Here is a 26,116-nt window from a genome sequence, read left to right on the forward strand (position 1 = left end):
CCAAGTAACAAAGACACACACTTACACCAAGTTACACAGACATACACTGACACCAAGTAACAAAGACATACACTGACACCAACTAACAAAGACATACACTTACACCAAGTAACAAAGACAGACTACTACACCAAGTAACAAAGACATACACTTACACCAAGTATTTTGACATACACTGACACCAAGTCACAAAGACATACACTGATACCCAGTAACACAGACACACACTTACACCAAGTAACAAAGACATACACTGACACCAAGTCACAAATACATACACTGATACCCAGTGACACAGACACACACTTACACCAAGTAACAAAGACATACACTGACACAAAGTAACAAAGACATACACTGATACCCAGTAACAAAGACATACACTGATACCAAGTCACAAAGACATACACTGATACCAAGTCACAAAGACATACACTGATACCCAGTAACACAGACACACACTTTCACCAAGTAACAGACATACATTGACACCAAGTAACAAAGACATACACTGATACCCAGTAACACAGGCAGACACTTACACCAAGTAACAAAGACAGACACTGATACCCAGTAACACAGACACACACTTACACCAAGTAACAAAGACACACACTTACACCAAGTAACACAGACACACACTGACACCCAGTAACACAGACACACACTTACACCAAGTAACAGACATACATTGACACCAAGTAACAAAGACATACACTGATACCCAGTAACACAGGCACACACTGTCACCCAGTAACAAAGACATACACTGACACCCAGTAACACAGACACACACGGACAACAAGTAACAAAGACACACACTTACACCAAGTAACACAGACACACACTGACACCCAGTAACACAGACACACACTTACACCAAGTAACACAGACATACACTGACACCAAGTAACAAAGACATACACTGATACCCAGTAACACAGACACACAATTACACCAAGTAACACAGACATACACTGACACCAAGTAACAAAGACATACACTGATACCCAGGAACACAGGCACACACTTACACCAAGTAACACAGACACACACTGAAACCCAGTAACAAAGACATACACTGATACCAAGTCACAAAGACATACACTGACACCCAGTAACACAGACACACACTGACACCCAGTAACAAAGACATACACTGATACCAAGTCAGAAAGGCATACACTGATACCCAGTAACACAGACATACACAGACACCAAGTAACAAAGACATACAATTACACCAAGTAACAAAGACACACACTTACACCAAGTAACACAGATATACACTGACACCAAGTAACAAAGACATGCACTGACACCCAGTAACACAGACACACACGGACACCAAGTAACAAAGACACACACTTACACCAAGTAACACAGACATATACTGACACCAAGTAACAAAGACATACACTGATACCCAGTAACACAGACACACACTTACACCAAGTAACAAAGACATACACTGACACCTAGTCACAAAGACACAGTCTGACACCCAGTAACAAACACATACACTGACACCAAGTCAGAAAGACATACACTGATACCCAGTAACACAGACGCACACTTACACCAAGTAACACAGACATACACTGACACCCAGTAACACAGACACACTCTTACCCCAAGTAACAAAGACATACACTGACACCAAGTAACAAAGACATACACTGACCCCCATTAACACAGACACACACGGACACCAAGTAACAAAGACACAGACTTACACCAAGTGACACAGACACACACTGACACCCAGTAACACAGACACACACTTGCACCAAGTAATAAAGACATACACTTACACCAAGTAACACAGACATACACAGACACCAAGTAACAAAGACATACAATTACACCAAGTAACACAGACATAAACAGACACCAAGTAACAAAGACATACAATTACACCAAGTAACAAAGACACACACTTACACCAAGTAACACAGATATACACTGACAGCAAGTAACAAGGACATGCACTGACACCCAGTAACACAGACACACACGGACACCAAGCAACAAAGACACACACTTACACCAAGTAACACAGACATACACTGACAGCAAGTAACATAGACATACACTGATACGCAGTAACACAGACACACACTTACACCAAGTAACACAGACATACACTGACACAAAGTAACAAAGACATACAATGATACCCAGGAACACAGACACACACTTACACCAAGTAACACAGACACACACTTACAGCAAGTAACAAAGACATACACTTGCACCAAGTAACACAGACATACACTGACACCAAGTAACAAAGACATACAATTACACCAAGTAACAAAGACACACACTTACACCAAGTAACAAAGACAGACACTGATACCCAGTAACACAGACACAAACTAACACCAAGTAACAAAGACACACACTTACACCAAGTAACACAGATATACACTGACACCAAGTAACAAAGACATGCACTGACACCCAGTAACACAGGCACACACGGGCACCAAGTAACAAAGACACACACTGACACCAAGTAACAAAGACATACACTGATACCCAGTAACACAGACACACACTGACACCAAGTAACAAAGACATACACTGACACCAAGTAACAAAGACATACACTTACACCAAGTAACAAAGACAGACAATTACACCAAGTAACAAAGACATACACTTACACCAAGTCTTTTGACATACACTGACACCAACTAACAAAGACATACACTGATACCCAGTAACACAGACACACACTGACACCTAGTCACAAAGACACACACTGACACCCAGTAACAAAGACATACACTGACACCAAGTCAGAAAGACATACACTGATACCCAGTAACACAGACACACACTTACACCAAGTAACACAGACATACACTGACACCCAGTAACACAGACACACTCTTACACCAAGTAACAAAGACATACACTGACACCCAGTAACAAAGACATACACCGACACCCAGTAACACAGACACACACGGACACCAAGTAACAAAGACACAGACTTACACCAAGTGACAAAGACACAGACTTACACCAAGTGACACAGACACATACTGACAACGAGTAACACAGACACACACTTGCACCAAGTAACACAACCACACACTGACACCAAGTAACAAAGACATACACTGATACCCAGTAACACAGACACGCACTTTCACCAAGTAACAATGACATACACTTACACCAAGTAACACAGACATCCACAGACACCAAGTAACAAAGACATACACTGACACCCAGTAACACAGACACACACTGACACCCAGTAACAAAGACATACACTGATATCAAGTCAGAAAGGCATACACTGATACCAAGTAACACAGATATACACTGACACCAAGTAACAAAGACATGCACTGACACCCAGTAACACAGACACACACGGACACCAAGTAACAAAGACACACACTTACACCAAGTAACACAGACATATACTGACACCAAGTAACACAGACACACACTTACACCAAGTAACACAGACATACACTGACACCCAGTAACACAGACACACTCTTACACCAAGTAACAAAGACATACACTGACACCAAGTAACAAAGACATACACTGACACCCATTAACACAGACACACACGGACACCAAGTAACAAAGACACAGACTTACACCAAGTGACACAGACACACACTGACACCCAGTAACACAGACACACACTTGCACCAAGTAATAAAGACATACACTTACACCAAGTAACACAGACATACACAGACACCAAGTAACAAAGACATACAATTACACCAAGTAACACAGACATACACAGACACCAAGTAACAAAGACATACAATTACACCAAGTAACAAAGACACACACTTACACCAAGTAACACAGATATACACTGACAGCAAGTAACAAAGACATGCACTGACACCCAGTAACACAGACACACACGGACACCAAGCAACAAAGACACACACTTACACCAAGTAACACAGACATACACTGACAGCAAGTAACATAGACATACACTGATACGCAGTAACACAGACACACACTTACACCAAGTAACACAGACATACACTGACACAAAGTAACAAAGACATACAATGATACCCAGGAACACAGACACACACTTACACCAAGTAACACAGACACACACTTACAGCAAGTAACAAAGACATACACTTGCACCAAGTAACACAGACATACACTGACACCAAGTAACAAAGACATACAATTACACCAAGTAACAAAGACACACACTTACACCAAGTAACAAAGACAGACACTGATACCCAGTAACACAGACACAAACTAACACCAAGTAACAAAGACACACACTTACACCAAGTAACACAGATATACACTGACACCAAGTAACAAAGACATGCACTGACACCCAGTAACACAGGCACACACGGGCACCAAGTAACAAAGACACACACTGACACCAAGTAACAAAGACATACACTGATACCCAGTAACACAGACACACACTGACACCAAGTAACAAAGACATACACTGACACCAAGTAACAAAGACATACACTTACACCAAGTAACAAAGACAGACAATTACACCAAGTAACAAAGACATACACTTACACCAAGTCTTTTGACATACACTGACGCCAACTAACAAAGACATACACTGATACCCAGTAACACAGACACACACTGACACCTAGTCACAAAGACACACACTGACACCCAGTAACAAAGACATACACTGACACCAAGTCAGAAAGACATACACTGATACCCAGTAACACAGACACACACTTACACCAAGTAACACAGACATACACTGACACCCAGTAACACAGACACACTCTTACACCAAGTAACAAAGACATACACTGACACCCAGTAACAACGACATGCACTGACACCCAGTAACACAGGCACACACGGGCACCAAGTAACAAAGACACACACTGACACCAAGTAACAAAGACATACACTGATACCCAGTAACACAGACACACACTGACACCAAGTAACAAAGACATACACTGACACCAAGTAACAAAGACATACACTTACACCAAGTAACAAAGACAGACAATTACACCAAGTAACAAAGACATACACTTACACCAAGTCTTTTGACATACACTGACACCAACTAACAAAGACATACACTGATACCCAGTAACACAGACACACACTGACACCTAGTCACAAAGACACACACTGACACCCAGTAACAAAGACATACACTGACACCAAGTCAGAAAGACATACACTGATACCCAGTAACACAGACACACACTTACACCAAGTAACACAGACATACACTGACACCCAGTAACACAGACACACTCTTACACCAAGTAACAAAGACATACACTGACACCCAGTAACAAAGACATACACCGACACCCAGTAACACAGACACACACGGACACCAAGTAACAAAGACACAGACTTACACCAAGTGACACAGACACATACTGACAACGAGTAACACAGACACACACTTGCACCAAGTAACACAGCCACACACTGACACCAAGTAACAAAGACATACACTGATACCCAGTAACACAGACACGCACTTTCACCAAGTAACAATGACATACACTTACACCAAGTAACACAGACATCCACAGACACCAAGTAACAAAGACATACACTGACACCCAGTAACACAGACACACACTGACACCCAGTAACAAAGACATACACTGATACCAAGTCAGAAAGGCATACACTGATACCAAGTAAAACAGATATACACTGACACCAAGTAACAAAGACATGCACTGACACCCAGTAACACAGACACACACGGACACCAAGTAACAAAGACACACACTTACACCAAGTAACACAGACATATACTGACACCAAGTAACAAAGACATACACTGATACCCAGTAACACAGACACACACTTACACCAAGTAACACAGACATACACTGACACCAAGTAACAAAGACATACACTGACACCCATTAACACAGACACACACGGACACCAAGTAACAAAGACACAGACTTACACCAAGTGACACAGACACACACTGACACCCAGTAACACAGACACACACTTGCACCAAGTAATAAAGACATACACTTACACCAAGTAACACAGACATACACAGACACCAAGTAACAAAGACATACAATTACACCAAGTAACACAGACATACACAGACACCAAGTAACAAAGACATACAATTACACCAAGTAACAAAGACACACACTTACACCAAGTAACACAGATATACACTGACAGCAAGTAACAAAGACATGCACTGACACCCAGTAACACAGACACACACGGACACCAAGCAACAAAGACACACACTTACACCAAGTAACACAGACATACACTGACAGCAAGTAACATAGACATACACTGATACGCAGTAACACAGACACACACTTACACCAAGTAACACAGACATACACTGACACAAAGTAACAAAGACATACAATGATACCCAGGAACACAGACACACACTTACACCAAGTAACACAGACACACACTTACAGCAAGTAACAAAGACATACACTTGCACCAAGTAACACAGACATACACTGACACCAAGTAACAAAGACATACAATTACACCAAGTAACAAAGACACACACTTACACCAAGTAACAAAGACAGACACTGATACCCAGTAACACAGACACAAACTAACACCAAGTAACAAAGACACACACTTACACCAAGTAACACAGATATACACTGACACCAAGTAACAAAGACATGCACTGACACCCAGTAACACAGGCACACACGGGCACCAAGTAACAAAGACACACACTGACACCAAGTAACAAAGACATACACTGATACCCAGTAACACAGACACACACTGACACCAAGTAACAAAGACATACACTGACACCAAGTAACAAAGACATACACTTACACCAAGTAACAAAGAAAGACAATTACACCAAGTAACAAAGACATACACTTACACCAAGTCTTTTGACATACACTGACACCAACTAACAAAGACATACACTGATACCCAGTAACACAGACACACACTGACACCTAGTCACAAAGACACACACTGACACCCAGTAACAAAGACATACACTGACACCAAGTCAGAAAGACATTCACTGATACCCAGTAACACAGACACACACTTACACCAAGTAACACAGACATACACTGACACCCAGTAACACAGACACACTCTTACACCAAGTAACAAAGACATACACTGACACCCAGTAACAAAGACATACACCGACACCCAGTAACACAGACACACACGGACACCAAGTAACAAAGACACAGACTTACACCAAGTGACACAGACACACACTGACAACGAGTAACACAGACACACACTTGCACCAAGTAACACAGCCACACACTGACACCAAGTAACAAAGACATACACTGATACCCAGTAACACAGACACGCACTTTCACCAAGTAACAATGACATACACTTACACCAAGTAACACAGACATCCACAGACACCAAGTAACAAAGACATACAATTACAACAAGTAATAAAGACACACACTTTCACCAAGTAACACAGATATACACTGACACCAAGTAACAAATACATGCACTGACACCCAGTAACACAGACACACACGGACACCCAGTAACACAGACACACACTTACACCAAGTAACACAGACATACACTGACACCAAGTAACAAAGACATACAATGATACCCAGGAACACAGACACACACTTACACCAAGTAACACAGACGCACACTTACAGCAAGTAACAAAGACATACACTTACACCAAGTAACACAGACATACACTGACACCAAGTAACAAAGACACACAATTACACCAAGTAACAAAGACACAAACTTACACCAAGTAACAAAGACATACACTGACACTCAGTAACACAAACAAACACACACAGACACCCAGTAACACAGAGAAACACTAATAAACAGTAACAAAGACATACACTGACTCCAAGTAACACAGACACACACTGACACCCAGTAACAAAGACATACACTGACACCAAGTCACAAAGAGATACACTGATACCAAGTCACAAAGACTTACACTGATACCCAATAACACAGACACACACTGACATCAAGTAACAAAGAGATACACTGACACCAAGTAACAAAGACATACACTTACACCAAGTAACAAAGACAGACAATTACACCAAGTAATAAAGACATACACTTACACCAAGTATTTTGACATACACTGACACCAAATAACAAAGACATACACTGATACCCAATAACACAGACACACACTTACACCAAGTAACAAAGACATACACTGACACCTAGTCACAAAGACACACACTGACACCAAGTAACAAAGACATACACTGACACCAAGTAACAAAGACATACACTGACACCCAGTAACACAGACACACACGGACACCAAGTAACAAAGACACAGACTTACACCAAGTGAAACAGACACACACTGACACCCAGTAACACAGACACACACTTACACCAAGTAAAACAGACATACACTGACACCAAGTCACAAAGACATACACTGATACCAAGTCACAAAGACATACACTGATACCCAGTAATACAGACACACACTGACACCCAGTAACAAAGACATACACTGATACCAAGTCACAAAGACATACACTGATACCCAGTAACACAGACATACACTGACACCAAGTAACAAAGACATACACTGATACCAAGTAACAAAGACATACAATGATACCCAGGAGCACAGACACACACTTACACCAAGTAACACAGACACACACTTACAGCAAGTAACAAAGACATACACTTACACCAAGTAACACAGACATACACTGACACCATGTAACAAAGACACACAATTACACCAAGTAACAAAGACACACACTTACACCAAGTAACAAAGACTGACACTGATACCCAGTAACACAGACACAAACTTACACCAAGTAACAAAGACATACACTGACACTCAGTAACACAAACAAACACACACAGACACCCAGTAACACAGAGAAACACTAATAAACAGTAACAAAGACATACACTGACTCCAAGTAACAGACACACACTGACACCCAGTAACAAAGACATACACTGACACCAAGTCACAAAGACATACACTGATACCAAGACACAAAGACATACACTGATACCCAATAACACAGACATACACTGACATCAAGTAACAAAGACATACACTGACACCAAGTAACAAAGACATACACTTACACCAAGTAACAAAGACAGACAATTACACCAAGTAATAAAGACATACACTTACACCAAGTATTTTGACATACACTGACACCAAATAACAAAGACATACACTGATACCCAATAACACAGACACACACTTACACCAAGTAACAAAGACATACACTGACACCTAGTCACAAAGACACACACTGACACCAAGTAACAAAGACATACACTGACACCAAGTAACAAAGACATACACTGACACCCAGTAACACAGACACACACGGACACCAAGTAACAAAGACACAGACTTACACCAAGTGACACAGACACACACTGACACCCAGTAACAAAGACACACACTTGCACCAAGTAACACAGACACACACTGACACCAAGTAACAAAGACATACACTGATACCCAGTAACACAGACACACACTTACACCAAGTAACACAGACATACACTGACACCAAGTCACAAAGACACGCTCTGACTCCCAGTAACAAAGACATACACTCACCAAGTCACAAAGACATACACTGATACTCAGGAACACGGACACAGACTGACACCCAGTAACAAAGACATACACTGATACCAAGTCACAAAGACATACACTGATACCCAGTAATACAGACACACACTGACACCCAGTAACAAAGACATACACTGATACCAAGTCACAAAGACATACACTGATACCCAGTAACAAAGACATAAACTGATACCCAGTAACACAGACAAACACTTACACCAAGTAACAAAGACATACACTTACAGCAAGTAACACAGATATACACTGACACCAAGTAACAAAGACATGCACTGACACCCAGTAACACAGACACACACGGACACCAAGCAACAAAGACACACACTTACACCAAGTAACACAGACATACACTGACTGCAAGTAACACAGACATACACTGATACCCAGTAACACAGACACACACTTACACCAAGTAACACAAACATACACTGACACAAAGTAACAAAGACATACAATGATACCCAGGAACACAGACACACACTTACACCAAGTAACACAGACACACACTTACAGCAAGTAACAAAGACATACACTTGCACCAAGTAACACAGACATACACTGACACCAAGTAACAAAGACATACAATTACACCAAGTAACAAAGACACACACTTACACCAAGTAACAAAGACAGACACTGATACCCAGTAACACAGACACACACTTACACCAATTAACAAAGACATACACTGACACCCAATAACACAAACAAACACACACTGACAACCAGTAACACAGAGAAACACTAATAAACAGTAACAAAGACATACACTGACACCCAGTAACACAGACACACACGGACACCAAGTAACAAAGACACAGACTTACACCAAGTAACACAGACACACACTGACACCCAGTGACACAGACACAATCTTACACCAAGTAACACAGACATACACTGACACCAAGTAACAAAGACATACACTGATACCCAGGAACACAGACACACACTTACACCAAGTAACACAGACATACACTGACACCAAGCAACACAGACACACACTTACACCAAGTAACACAGACATACACTGACACCAAGTCACAAAGACACACACTGACACCAAGTAACACAGACATGCACTGACACCAAGTAACAAAGACATACAATTACACCAAGTAACAAAGACACACACTTACACCATGTAACACAGATATACCCTGACACCAAGTAACAAAGAGATGCACTGACACCCAGTAACACAGACACACACATACACGAAGTAACACAGACATACACTGACACCAAGTAACAAAGACATACACTGAAACCCAGTAACAAAGACATACACTGACACCAAGTCACAAAGACATACTCTGATACCCAGGAACACAGACACACACTTACACCAAGTAACACAGACACACACTTAAACCAAGTAACAAAGACATACACTGACACCAAGTAACAAAGACATACTATTACACCAAGTAACAAAGACACACACTTACACCAAGTAACACAGATATACACTGACACCAAGTAACAAGGACATGCACTGACACCCAGTAACACGGACATGCACTGACACCAAGTAACAAATACACACACTGATACCCAGGAACACAGACGCACACTTACACCAAGTAACACAGACACACACTTACACCAAGTAACACAGACATACACTGACACCAAGTAACAAAGAGATACAATTACACCAAGTAACAAAGACACACACTTACACCAAGTAACACAGACACACACTTACACCAAGTAACAAAGACATACACTTACACCAAGTAACGCAGACATACACTGACACCAAGTAACAAAGACATACAATTACACCAAATAACAAAGACACACAGTTACACCAAGTAACACAGATATACACTGACACCAAGTAACAAAGACATGCACTGACACCCAGTAACACAGACACACACGGACACCAAGTAACAAAGACACACACTTACACCAAGTAAAACAGACAAACATTGACACCCAGTAACACAGACACACACTTACACCAAGCAACACAGACATACACTGACACCAAGTAGCAAAGACATACACTGATACCAAGGAACACAGACACACACTTACACCAAGTAACACAGACACACATTTACACCAAGTAACAAAGACATACACTGCCACCAAGTAACACAGACATACACTGACACCAAGTAACAAAGACATACAATTACACCAATTAACAAAGACACACACTTACACCAAGTAACAAAGACAGACACTGATACCCAGTAACACAGACACACACACACTGACACCCAGTAACACAGAGAAACACTAATAGACAGTAACAAAGACATACATTGACACCCAGTAACGCAGACACACACGGACACCAAGTAACAAAGACACAGACTTGCACCAAGTAACACAGACACACACTGACACCCAGTAACACAGACACACTCTTACACCAAGTAACACAGACATACACTGACACCAAGTAACAGAGACATACACTGATACCCAGTAACACAGAAACACACTTACACCAAGTAACACAGACATACACTGACACCAAGTAACAATAACATACACTAACACCAAGTAACACAGACATACACTGACACCAAGTAACAAAGACATACAATTACACCAAGTAACAAAGACACACACATACACCAAGTAACAAAGACAGACACTGATACCCAGTAACACAGACACACACTTACACCAATTAACAAAGACATACACTGACACCCAATAACACAAACAAACACACACTGACAACCAGTAACACAGAGAAACACTAATAAACAGTAACAAAGACATACACTGACACCCAGTAACACAGACACACACGGACACCAAGTAACAAAGACACAGACTTACACCAAGTAACACAGACACACACTGACACCCAGTGACACAGACACAATCTTACACCAAGTAACACAGACATACACTGACACCAAGTAACAAAGACATACACTGATACCCAGGAACACAGACACACACTTACACCAAGTAACACAGACATACACTGACACCAAGCAACACAGACACACACTTACACCAAGTAACACAGACATACACTGACACCAAGTCACAAAGACACACACTGACACCAAGTAACACAGACATGCACTGACACCAAGTAACAAAGACATACAATTGCACCAAGTAACAAAGACACACACTTACACCATGTAACACAGATATACCCTGACACAAAGTAACAAAGAGATGCACTGACACCCAGTAACACAGACACACACATACACGAAGTAACACAGACATACACTGACACCAAGTAACAAAGACATACACTGAAACCCAGTAACAAAGACATACACTGACACCAAGTCACAAAGACATACACTAATACCCAGGAACACAGACACACACTTACACCAAGTAACACAGACACACACTTAAACCAAGTAACAAAGACATACACTGACACCAAGTAACAAAGACATACTATTACACCAAGTAACAAAGACACACACTTACACCAAGTAACACAGATATACACTGACACCAAGTAACAAGGACATGCACTGACACCCAGTAACACAGACATGCACTGACACCAAGTAACAAATACACACACTGATACCCAGGAACACAGACGCACACTTACACCAAGTAACACAGACACACACTTACACCAAGTAACAAAGACATACACTTACCCCAAGTAACACAGACATACACTGACACCAAGTAACAAAGACATACAATTACACCAAGTAACAAAGACACACACTTACACCAAGTAGCAAAGACAGACACTGACACCCAGTAACACAGGCACACACTTACACCAAGTAACAAAGACAGACACTGATACCCAGTAGCACAGACACACACTTACACCAAGTAACAAAGACATACACTGACACCCAGTAACCCAGACAGACACGGACACCAAGTAACAAAGACACAGACTTGCACCAAGTAACACAGACACACACTGACACCCAGTAACACAGACACACTCTTACACCAAGTAACACAGACATACACTGACACCAAGTAACAATAACATACACTAACACCAAGTAACACAGACATACACTGACACCAAGTAACAAAGACATACAATTACACCAAGTAACAAAGACACACACATACACCAAGTAACAAAGACAGACACTGATACCCAGTAACACAGACACACACTGACACCAAGTAACAAAGACATACACTGAAACCCAGTAACAAAGACATACACTGACACCAAGTCACAAAGACATACACTAATACCCAGGAACACAGACACACACTTACACCAAGTAACACAGACACACACTTAAACCAAGTAACAAAGACATACACTGACACCAAGTAACAAAGACATACTATTACACCAAGTAACAAAGACACACACTTACACCAAGTAACACAGATATACACTGACACCAAGTAACAAGGACATGCACTGACACCCAGTAACACAGACATGCACTGACACCAAGTAACAAATACACACACTGATACCCAGGAACACAGACGCACACTTACACCAAGTAACACAGACACACACTTACACCAAGTAACAAAGACATACACTTACCCCAAGTAACACAGACATACACTGACACCAAGTAACAAAGACATACAATTACACCAAGTAACAAAGACACACACTTACACCAAGTAGCAAAGACAGACACTGATACCCAGTAACACAGGCACACACTTACACCAAGTAACAAAGACAGACACTGATACCCAGTAGCACAGACACACACTTACACCAAGTAACAAAGACATACACTGACACCCAGTAACACAGACACACAGTTACAGCAAGTCACAAAGACACACACTGACACCAAGTAATACAGACATACACTGACACCAAGTAACAAAGACAGACACTGATACCCAGTAACACAGACACACACTTACACCAAGTAACAAAGACATACACTGACACCCAGTAACACTGACACACACTTACACCAAGTAACAAAGACATACACTGACACCCAGGAACACAGACACTCACTTACACCAAGTAAAACAGAAATACACTGACATCAAGCAACACAGACACACACTTACACCAAGTAACACAGACGTACACTGACACCAAGTCACAAAGACACACACTGACACCAAGTAACACAGACATACACTGACACCAAGTAACAAAGACATACAATTACACCAAGTAACAAAGACACACACTTACACCATGTAACACAGATATACACTGACACCAAGTAACAAAGAAATGCACTGACACCCAGTAACACAGACACACACTTACACGAAGTAACACAGACATACACTGACACCAAGTGACAAAGACATACACTGATACCCAGTAACACAGACACAGACATACACCAACTAACACAGACATACACGGACACCAAGTAACAAAGAAATACACTTACACCAAGTAACACAGACATACACTGATACCCAGTAACACAGACACACACTTACACCAAGTAACAAAGACAGACACTGATACCCAGTAACACAGACACACACTTACACCAAGTAACAAAGACATACACTGACACCCAGTAACACAGAGACACACTTACACCAAGTAACAAAGACATACACGGACACCCAGTAACAAAGACATACACTGACACCCAGTAACACAAACACACACTGACACCCAGTAACACAGACACACACTTACACCAAGCAACACAGACAAACACTGACACCAAGTAACAAAGACATACACTGATACCCAGTAACACAGACACACACTTACACCAAGTAACACAGACATACACTGACACCAAGTAACAAAGACATACACTGATGCCCAGGAACACAGACACACACTTACACCAAGTAACACAGACACACACTTAAACCAAGTAACAAAGACATACACTGACACCAAGTAACACAGACATACACTGACACCAAGTAACAAAGACATACAATTACACGAAGTAACAAAGACACACACTTACACCAAGTAACACAGATATACACTGACACCAAGTAACAAAGACATGCACTGACACCCAGTAACACAGACACACACGGACACCAAGTAACACAGACATGCACTGACACCAAGTAACAAAGGCACACACTGATACCCAGTAACACAGACACACACTTACACCAACTAACACAGACATACACTGACACCAAGTAACAAAGACATACACTGATACCCAGGAACACAGACACACACTTACACCAAGTAACACATACATAAACTTACCCCAAGTAACACTGACATACACTGACACCAAGTAACAAAGACATACAATTACACCAAGTAACAAAGACATACACTTACACCAAGTAACAAAGACAGACACCGATACCCAGTAACACAGACACACACTTACACCAAGTAACAAAGACATACACTGACACCCAGTAACACAAACAAACACACACTGACACCCAGTAACACAAAGAAACACAAATAAACAGTAACACAAACATACACTGACACCAAGTCACAAAGACACACACTGAAACCCAGTAACAAAGACATACACTGACACCAAGTCACAATGACATACACTGATACCCAGGAACACAGACACACACTGACACCCAGTAACAAGGACATACACTGATACAAAGTCACAAAGACAGACACTGATACCCAGTAACACAGACACACACTGACACCCAGTAACAAAGACATACAATGATACCAAGTCACAAAGACATACACTGATACCCAGTAACACAGACACACACTGACACGAAGTAACAAAGACATACACTGGCACCAAGTAACAAAGACATACACTGACACCAAGTAACAAAGACATACACTGACACCAAGTAACAAAGACATACACTTACACCAAGTAACAAAGACATACACTGACACCAAGTAACAAAGACATACACTTACACCAAGTAACAAAGACACACACTTACACCAAGTAACAAAGACATACACTGACTCCAAGTAACAAAGACATACACTGACACCAAGTAACAAAGACATACACTTACACCAAGTAACAAAGACACACACTGACACCAAGTAACAAAGACATACACTTACACCAAGTATTTTGACATACACTGACACCAAGTAACAAAGACATACACTGATACCCAGTAACACAGACACACACTTACACCAAGTAACAAAGACAGACACTGTCACCCAGTAACAAAGACATACACTGACACCCAGTAACACAGACAAACACGGACACCAAGTAACAAAGACACACACTTACACCAAGTAACACAGACACACACTGACACCCAGTAACACAGACACACACTTACACCAAGTAACAAAGAAAAGCACTGACACCCAGTAACAAAGACACACACTGACACCAAGTAACACAGACATACACTGACACCAAGTAACAAAGACATACACTTACACCAAGTAACACAGAAATCCACTGACACCAAGTAACAAAGACATACAATTACACCAAATAACAAAGACACAGAGTTACACCAAGTAACACAGATATACACTGACACCAAGTAACAAAGACATGCACTGACACCCAGTAACACAGACACACACGGACACCAAGTAACAAAGACACACACTTACACCAAGTAACACAGACACACATTGACACCCAGTAACACAGACACACACTTACACCAAGTAACACAGACATACACTGACACCAAGTAACAAAGACATACACTGATACCCAGGAACACAGACACACACTTACACCAAGTAACACAGACACACACTTACACCAATTAACAAAGACATACACTAACACCAATTAACACAGACATACACTGACAGCAAGTAACAAAGACATACAATTACAACAAGTAACAAAGACAGACAGTGATACCCAGTAACACAGACACACACTTACACCAATTAACAAAGACATACACTGACCCCCAGTAACACAAACAAACACACACTGACACCAAGTAACACAGACACACACGGAAACCAATTAACAAAGACATACACTGATACCAAGTCACAAAGACATACACTGATACCCAGTAACACAGACACAAACTTACACCAAGTAACACAGACATACACTAACACCAAGTAACAAAGACAGACACTGATACCCAGTAACACAGATACACACTTACACCAAGTAACAAAGACATACACTGACATTCAGTAACAAAGTCATACAGTGACACCCAGTAACACAGACACACACGGACACCAAGTAACAAAGACACACAATTACACCAACTAACACAGACACACACTGACACCCAGTAACACAGACACACACTTACACCAAGCAACACGGACATACACTGACACCAAGTAACAAAGACATACACTGATACCCAGTAACACAGACATACACTTACACCAAGTAGCACAGACATACACTGACACCAAGTAACAAAGACATGCACTGATACCCAGGAACACAGACACACACTTACACCAAGTAACACTGACACACACTTACACCAAGTAACAAAGACATACACTTACACCAAGTAACACAGACATACACTGACACCAAGTAACAAAGACATACAATTAGACCAAATAACAAAGGCACACAGTTACACCAAGTAACACAGATATACACTGACACCAAGTAACAAAGACATGCACTGACACCCAGTAACACGGACACACACGGACACCAAGTAACAAAGACACACACTTACACCAAGTAAAACAGACAAACATTGACACCCAGTAACACAGACACACACTTACACCAAGTAACACAGACATACACTGACACTAAGTAGCAAAGACATACACTGATACCAAGGAACACAGACACACACTTACACCAAGTAACACAGACATACATTTACACCAAGTAACAAAGACATACACTGCCACCAAGTAACACAGACATACACTGACACCAAGTAACAAAGACATACAATTACACCAATTAACAAAGACACACACTTACACCAAGTAACAAAGACAGACACTGATACCCAGTAACACAGACACACACACACTGACACCCAGTAACACAGAGACACACTAATAAACAGTAACAAAGACATACACTGACACCCAGTAACGCAGACACACACGGACACCAAGTAACAAAGACACAGACTTGCACCAAGTAACACAGACACACACTGACACCCAGTAACACAGACACACTCTTACACCAAGTAACACAGACATACACTGACACCAAGTAACAGAGACATGCACTGATACCCAGTAACACAGAAACACACTTACAGCAAGTAACACAGACATACACTGACACCAAGTAACAATAACATGCACTAACACCAAGTAACACAGACATACACTGACACCAAGTAACAAAGACATACAATTACACCAAGTAACAAAGACACACACATACACCAAGTAACAAAGACAGACACTGATATCCAGTAACACAGACACACACTTACACCAATTAACAAAGACATACACTGACACCCAGTAACACAAACAAACACACACTGACACCCAGTAACACAGAGAAACACTAATAAACAGTAACAAAGACATACACTGACACCCAGTAACACAGACACACACGGACACCAAGTAACAAAGACACAGACTTACACCAAGTAACACAGACACACACTGACACCCAGTAACACAGACACAATCTTACACCAAGTAACACAGACATACACTGACACCAAGTAACACAGACATACACTGATACCCAGTAACACAGAAACACACTTACACCAAGTAACACAGATATACACTGACACCAAGTAACAAAGACATACACTGATACCCAGGAACATAGACACACACTTACACCAAGTAACACAGAGACACACTTACACCATGTAACAAAGACATACAATTACACCAAGTAACACAGACATACACTGAAACCAAGTAACAAAGACATACAATTACACCAAGTAACAAAGACACACACTTACACCAAGTAACACAGATATACACTGACACCAAGTAACAAAGACATGCACTGACACCCAGTAACACAGACATACACGGATACCAAGTAACAAAGACACACACTTACACCAAGTGACACAGACATACACTGACACCAAGTAACAAAGACATACACTGATACCCAGGAACACAGACACACACTTACACCAAGTAACACAGACATACACTGACACCAAGTAACAAAGACAGACACTGATACCCAGGAACACAGACACACACTTACACCAAGTAACACAGACACACACTTACACCAAGTAACAAAGACATTCACTTACACCAAGTAACACAGACAGACACGGACACCAAGTAACAAAGACATACAATTATACCAAGTAACAAAGACAAACACTTACACCAAGTAACACAGACACACACTTACACCCAGTAACACAGACGCACACTTACACCAAGTAACAAAGACATACACTGATACACAGTAACACAGACACACACTTACACCAAGTAACACAGACATACACTGACACCAAGTAACAAAGACATACACTGATACCCAGGAACACAGACGCACACTTACACCACGTAACACAGACACACACCTACACCATGTAACAAAGACATACACTAACACCAAGTAACACAGACATACACTGACACCAAGCAACAAAGACATACAATTACACCAAGTAACAAAGACACACATTTACACCAAGAAACAAAGACAGACACTGATACCCAGTAACACAGACACACACTTACACCAATTAACAAAGACATACACTGACACCCTGTAACACAAACAAACACACACTGACACCCAGTAACACAGATAATCACGACTAAAGAGTAACAAAGACATACACTGACACCAAGTAACACAGTCACACACTGACACCCAGTAACAAAGACATACACTGACACCAAGTAAGAAAGACATACACTGATAGCTAGTCACAAAGACATACGCTGATACCCAGTAACACAGACACACACTGACACCTAGTAACAAAGACATACACTGACATCAAGTAACAAAGAGATACACTTACACCAAGTAACAAAGACAGACAATTACACCAAGTAACAGAGACATACACTTGCACCAAGTATTTTGACATACACTGACACCAAGTAACAAAGACATACAATGTTACCCAGTAACACAGACACGCACTTACACCAAGTAACTCAGACATACACTGACACCAAGTAACAAAGACATACACTGATACCCAGTGACACAGACACACACTTACACCAAGTAACACAGACATACAATGACACCAAGTAACAAAGACATACACTGATACCCAGGAACACAGACACACACTTACACCAAGTAACACAGACACACACTTACACCCAGTAACACAGACACACAATTACACCAAGTAACAAAGACATACACGGACACCCAGTAACAAAGACATACACTGACACCCAGTAACACAGACACACACGGACACCAAGTAACAAAGACACACACTTACACCAAGTAACACAGACAGACACGGACACCAAGTATCAAAGACATACAATTATACCAAGCAACAAAGACAAACACTTACACCAAGTAACACAGACACACACTGACACCCAGTAACACAGGCACACACTTACACCAAGTAACAAAGACATACACTGATACCCAGTAACACAGACACACACTTACACCAAGTAACACAGACATACACTGACACCAAGTAACAAAGACATACACTGATTCCCAGGAACACAGACGCACACTTACTCCACGTAACACAGACACACACCTACACCATGTAACAAAGTCATACACTAACACCAAGTAACATAGACATACACTGACACCAAGTAACAAAGACATACAATTACACCAAGTAACAAAGACACACACTTACACCAAGTAACAAAGACAGACACTGATACCCAGTAACACAGACACACACTTACACCAATTAACAAAGACATACACTGACACCCTGTAACACAAACAAACACACACTGACACCCAGTAACACAGATAATCACGACTAAAGAGTAACAAAGACATACACTGACACCAAGTAACACAGTCACACACTGACACCCAGTAACAAAGACATACACTGACACCAAGTAAGAAAGACATACACTGATAGCTAGTCACAAAGACATACGCTGATACCAGTAACACAGACACACACTGACACCAAGTAACAAAGACATACACTGACATCAAGTAACAAAGAGATACACTTACACCAAGTAACAAAGACAGACAATTACACCAGGTAACAGAGACATACACTTGCACCAAGTATTTTGACATACACTGACACCAAGTAACAAAGATATACAATGTTACCCAGTAACACAGACACGCACTTACACCAAGTAACACAGACATACACTGACACCAAGTAACAAAGACATACACTGATACCCAGTGACACAGACACACACTTACACCAAGTAACACAGACATACAATGACACCAAGTAACAAAGACATACACTGATACCCAGGAACACAGACACACACTTACACCAAGAAACACAGACACACACTTACACCAAGTAACACAGACACACACGTACACCAAGTAACAAAGACATACACTTACACCAAGTAACAAAGACATACACTTACACCAAGGAACACAGACATACACTGACACCAAGTAACAAAGACATACAATTACACCAAGTAACAAAGACAGACACTGATACCCAGTAACACAGACACACACTTACACCAAGTAACTAAGACATACACTGACACCCAGTAACACAAACAAACACACACTGACACCCAGTAACACAGAGAAACACTAATAAACAGTAACAAAGACATACACTGACACCAAGTAACAAAGACATGCACTGACACCAAGTCACAAAGACATTCACTGATACCAAGTCATAAAGAAATACACTGATACCCTGTAACACAGACACGCACTGACACCAAGTAACAAAGACATACGCTTGCACCAAGTAACAAAGACATTCACTTACACCGAGTAACAAAGACAGACAATTACACCAAGTAACAAAGACATACACATACATCAAGTATTTTGACATACACTGAAACAACGTAACAAAGACATACACTGATGCCCAGTAACACAGACATACATTAACACCAAGTAACAAAGACATACACTGACACCAAGTCACAAAGACACACACTGACACCCAGCAACAAAGTCATACACTTACACCAAGTCACAAAGACATACACTGATACCCAGTAACACAGACATACACTGTCACCCAGTAACACAGACACACACTTACACCAAGTAACAAAGACATACACTGACACCCAGTGACAAAGACATACACTGACACCCAGTAACGCAGACACAAACGGACACCAAGTAACAAAGACACAGACTTGCACCAAGTAACACAGACACACACTGACACCCAGTAACACAGACACACTCTTACACCAAGTAACACAGACATACACTGACACCAAGTAACAGAGACATACACTGATACCCAGTAACACAGAAACACACTTACACCAAGTAACACAGACATACACTGAGACCAAGTAACGATAACATACACTAACACCAAGTAACACAGACATACACTGACACCAAGTAACAAAGACATACAATTACACCAAGTAACAAAGACACACACTTACACCAATTAACAAAGACATGCACTGACACCCAGTAACACAAACAAACACACACTGACACCGAGTAACACAGAGAAACACTAATAAACAGTAACAAAGACATACACTGACACCCAGTAACACAGACACACACGGACACCAAGTAACAAAGACACAGACTTACACCAAGTAACACAGACACACACTGACACTCAGTAACACAGACACAATCTTACACCAAGTAACACAGACATACACTGACACCAAGTAACACAGACATACACTGATACCCAGTAACACAGAAACACACTTACACCAAGTAACACAGACATACACTGACACCAAGTAACAAAGACATACACTGATACCCAGGAACATAGACACACACTTACACCAAGTAACACAGAGACACACTTACACCATGTAACAAAGACATACACTTACACCAAGTAACACAGACATACACTGAAACCAAGTAACAAAGACATGCAATTATACCAGGTAACAAAGACACACATTTACACCAAGTAACACAGATATACACTGACACCAAGTAACAAAGACATGCACTGACACCCAGTAACACAGACATACACGGATACCAAGTAACAAAGACACACACTTACACCAAGTGACACAGAAACACACTGACACCCAGTAGCACAGACACACACTTACACCAAGTAACACAGACATACACTGACACCAAGTAACAAAGACATACACTGATACCCAGGAACACAGACACACACTTACACCAAGTAACACAGACATACACTGACACCAAGTAACAAAGACAGACACTTATACCCAGGAACACAGACACACACTTACACCAAGTAACACAGACACACACTTACACCAAGTAACAAAGACATACACTTGCACCAAGTAACACAGACAGACACGGACACCAAGTAACAAAGACATACAATTATACCAAGTAACAAAGACAAACACTTACACCAAGTAACACAGACACACACTGACACCCAGTAACACAGGCACACACTTACACCAAGTAACAAAGACATACACTGATACCCAGTAACACAGACACACACTTACACCAAGTAACACAGACATACACTGACACCAAGTAACAAAGACATACACTGATACCCAGGAACACAGACGCACACTTACACCACGTAACACAGACACACACCTACACCATGTAACAAAGTCATACACTAACACCAAGTAACATAGACATACACTGACACCAAGTAACAAAGACATACAATTACACCAAGTAACAAAGACACACACTTACACCAAGTAACAAAGACAGACACTGATACCCAGTAACACAGACACACACTTACACCAATTAACAAAGACATACACTGACACCCTGTAACACAAACAAACACACACTGACACCCAGTAACACAGATAATCACGACTAAAGAGTAACAAAGACATACACTGACACCAAGTAACACAGTCACACACTGACACCCAGTAACAAAGACATACACTGACACCAAGTAAGAAAGACATACACTGATAGCTAGTCACAAAGACATACGCTGATACCCAGTAACACAGACACACACTGACACCAAGTAACAAAGACATACACTGACATCAAGTAACAAAGAGATACACTTACACCAAGTAACAAAGACAGACAATTACACCAGGTAACAGAGACATAAACTTGCACCAAGTATTTTGCCATACACTGACACCAAGTAACAAAGATATACAATGTTACCCAGTAACACAGACACGCACTTACACCAAGTAACACAGACATACACTGACACCAAGTAACAAAGACATACACTGATACCCAGTGACACAGACACACACTTACACCAAGTAACACAGACATACAATGACACCAAGTAACAAAGACATACACTGATACCCAGGAACACAGACACACACTTGCACCAAGAAACACAGACACACACTTACACCAAGTAACACAGACACACACTTACACCAAGTAACAAAGACATACACTTACACCAAGTAACAAAGACATACACTTACACCAAGTAACACAGACATACACTGACACCAAGTAACAAAGACATACAATTACACCAAGTAACAAAGACACACGCTTACACCAAGTAACAAAGACAGACACTGATACCCAGTAACACAGACACACACTTACACCAAGTAACTAAGACATACACTGACACCCAGTAACACAAACAAACACACACTGACACCCAGTAACACAGAGAAACACTAATAAACAGTAACAAAGACATACACTGACACCAAGTAACAAAGACATGTACTGACACCAAGTCACAAAGACATTCACTGATACCAAGTCATAAAGAAATACACTGATACCCTGTAACACAGACACGCACTGACACCAAGTAACAAAGACATACGCTTGCACCAAGTAACAAAGACATTCACTTACACCAAGTAACAAAGACAGACAATTACACCAAGTAACAAAGACATACACATACATCAAGTATTTTGACATACACTGAAACAACGTAACAAAGACATACACTGATGCCCAGTAACACAGACACACATTAACACCAAGTAACAAAGACATACACTGACACCAAGTCACAAAGACACACACTGACACCCAGTAACAAAGACATACACTTACACCAAGTCACAAAGACATACACTGATACCCAGTAACACAGACATACACTGTCACCCAGTAACACAGACACACACTTACACCAAGTAACAAAGACATACACTGACACCCAGTGACAAAGACATACACTGACACACAGTAACACAGACACACACGGACACCAAGTAACAAAGACACAGACTTACACCAGGTAACACAGACATACACTGACACCAAGTAACAAAGACATACACTGATACCCAGTAACACAGGCACACACTTACACCAAGTAACAATAACATACACTGACACCAAGTCACAAAGACATACACTGATACCCAGGAACACAGACACACACTTACACCAAGTAACACATACATACACTTACCCCAAGTAACACTGACATACACTGACACCAAGTAACAAAGACATACAATTACACCAAGTAACAAAGACACACACTTACAGCAAGTAACAAAGACAGACACCGATA

This window comes from Heterodontus francisci, unplaced genomic scaffold, assembly GCF_036365525.1.
Source record: "Heterodontus francisci isolate sHetFra1 unplaced genomic scaffold, sHetFra1.hap1 HAP1_SCAFFOLD_56, whole genome shotgun sequence".
NCBI classification, from domain to species: domain Eukaryota; kingdom Metazoa; phylum Chordata; class Chondrichthyes; order Heterodontiformes; family Heterodontidae; genus Heterodontus; species Heterodontus francisci.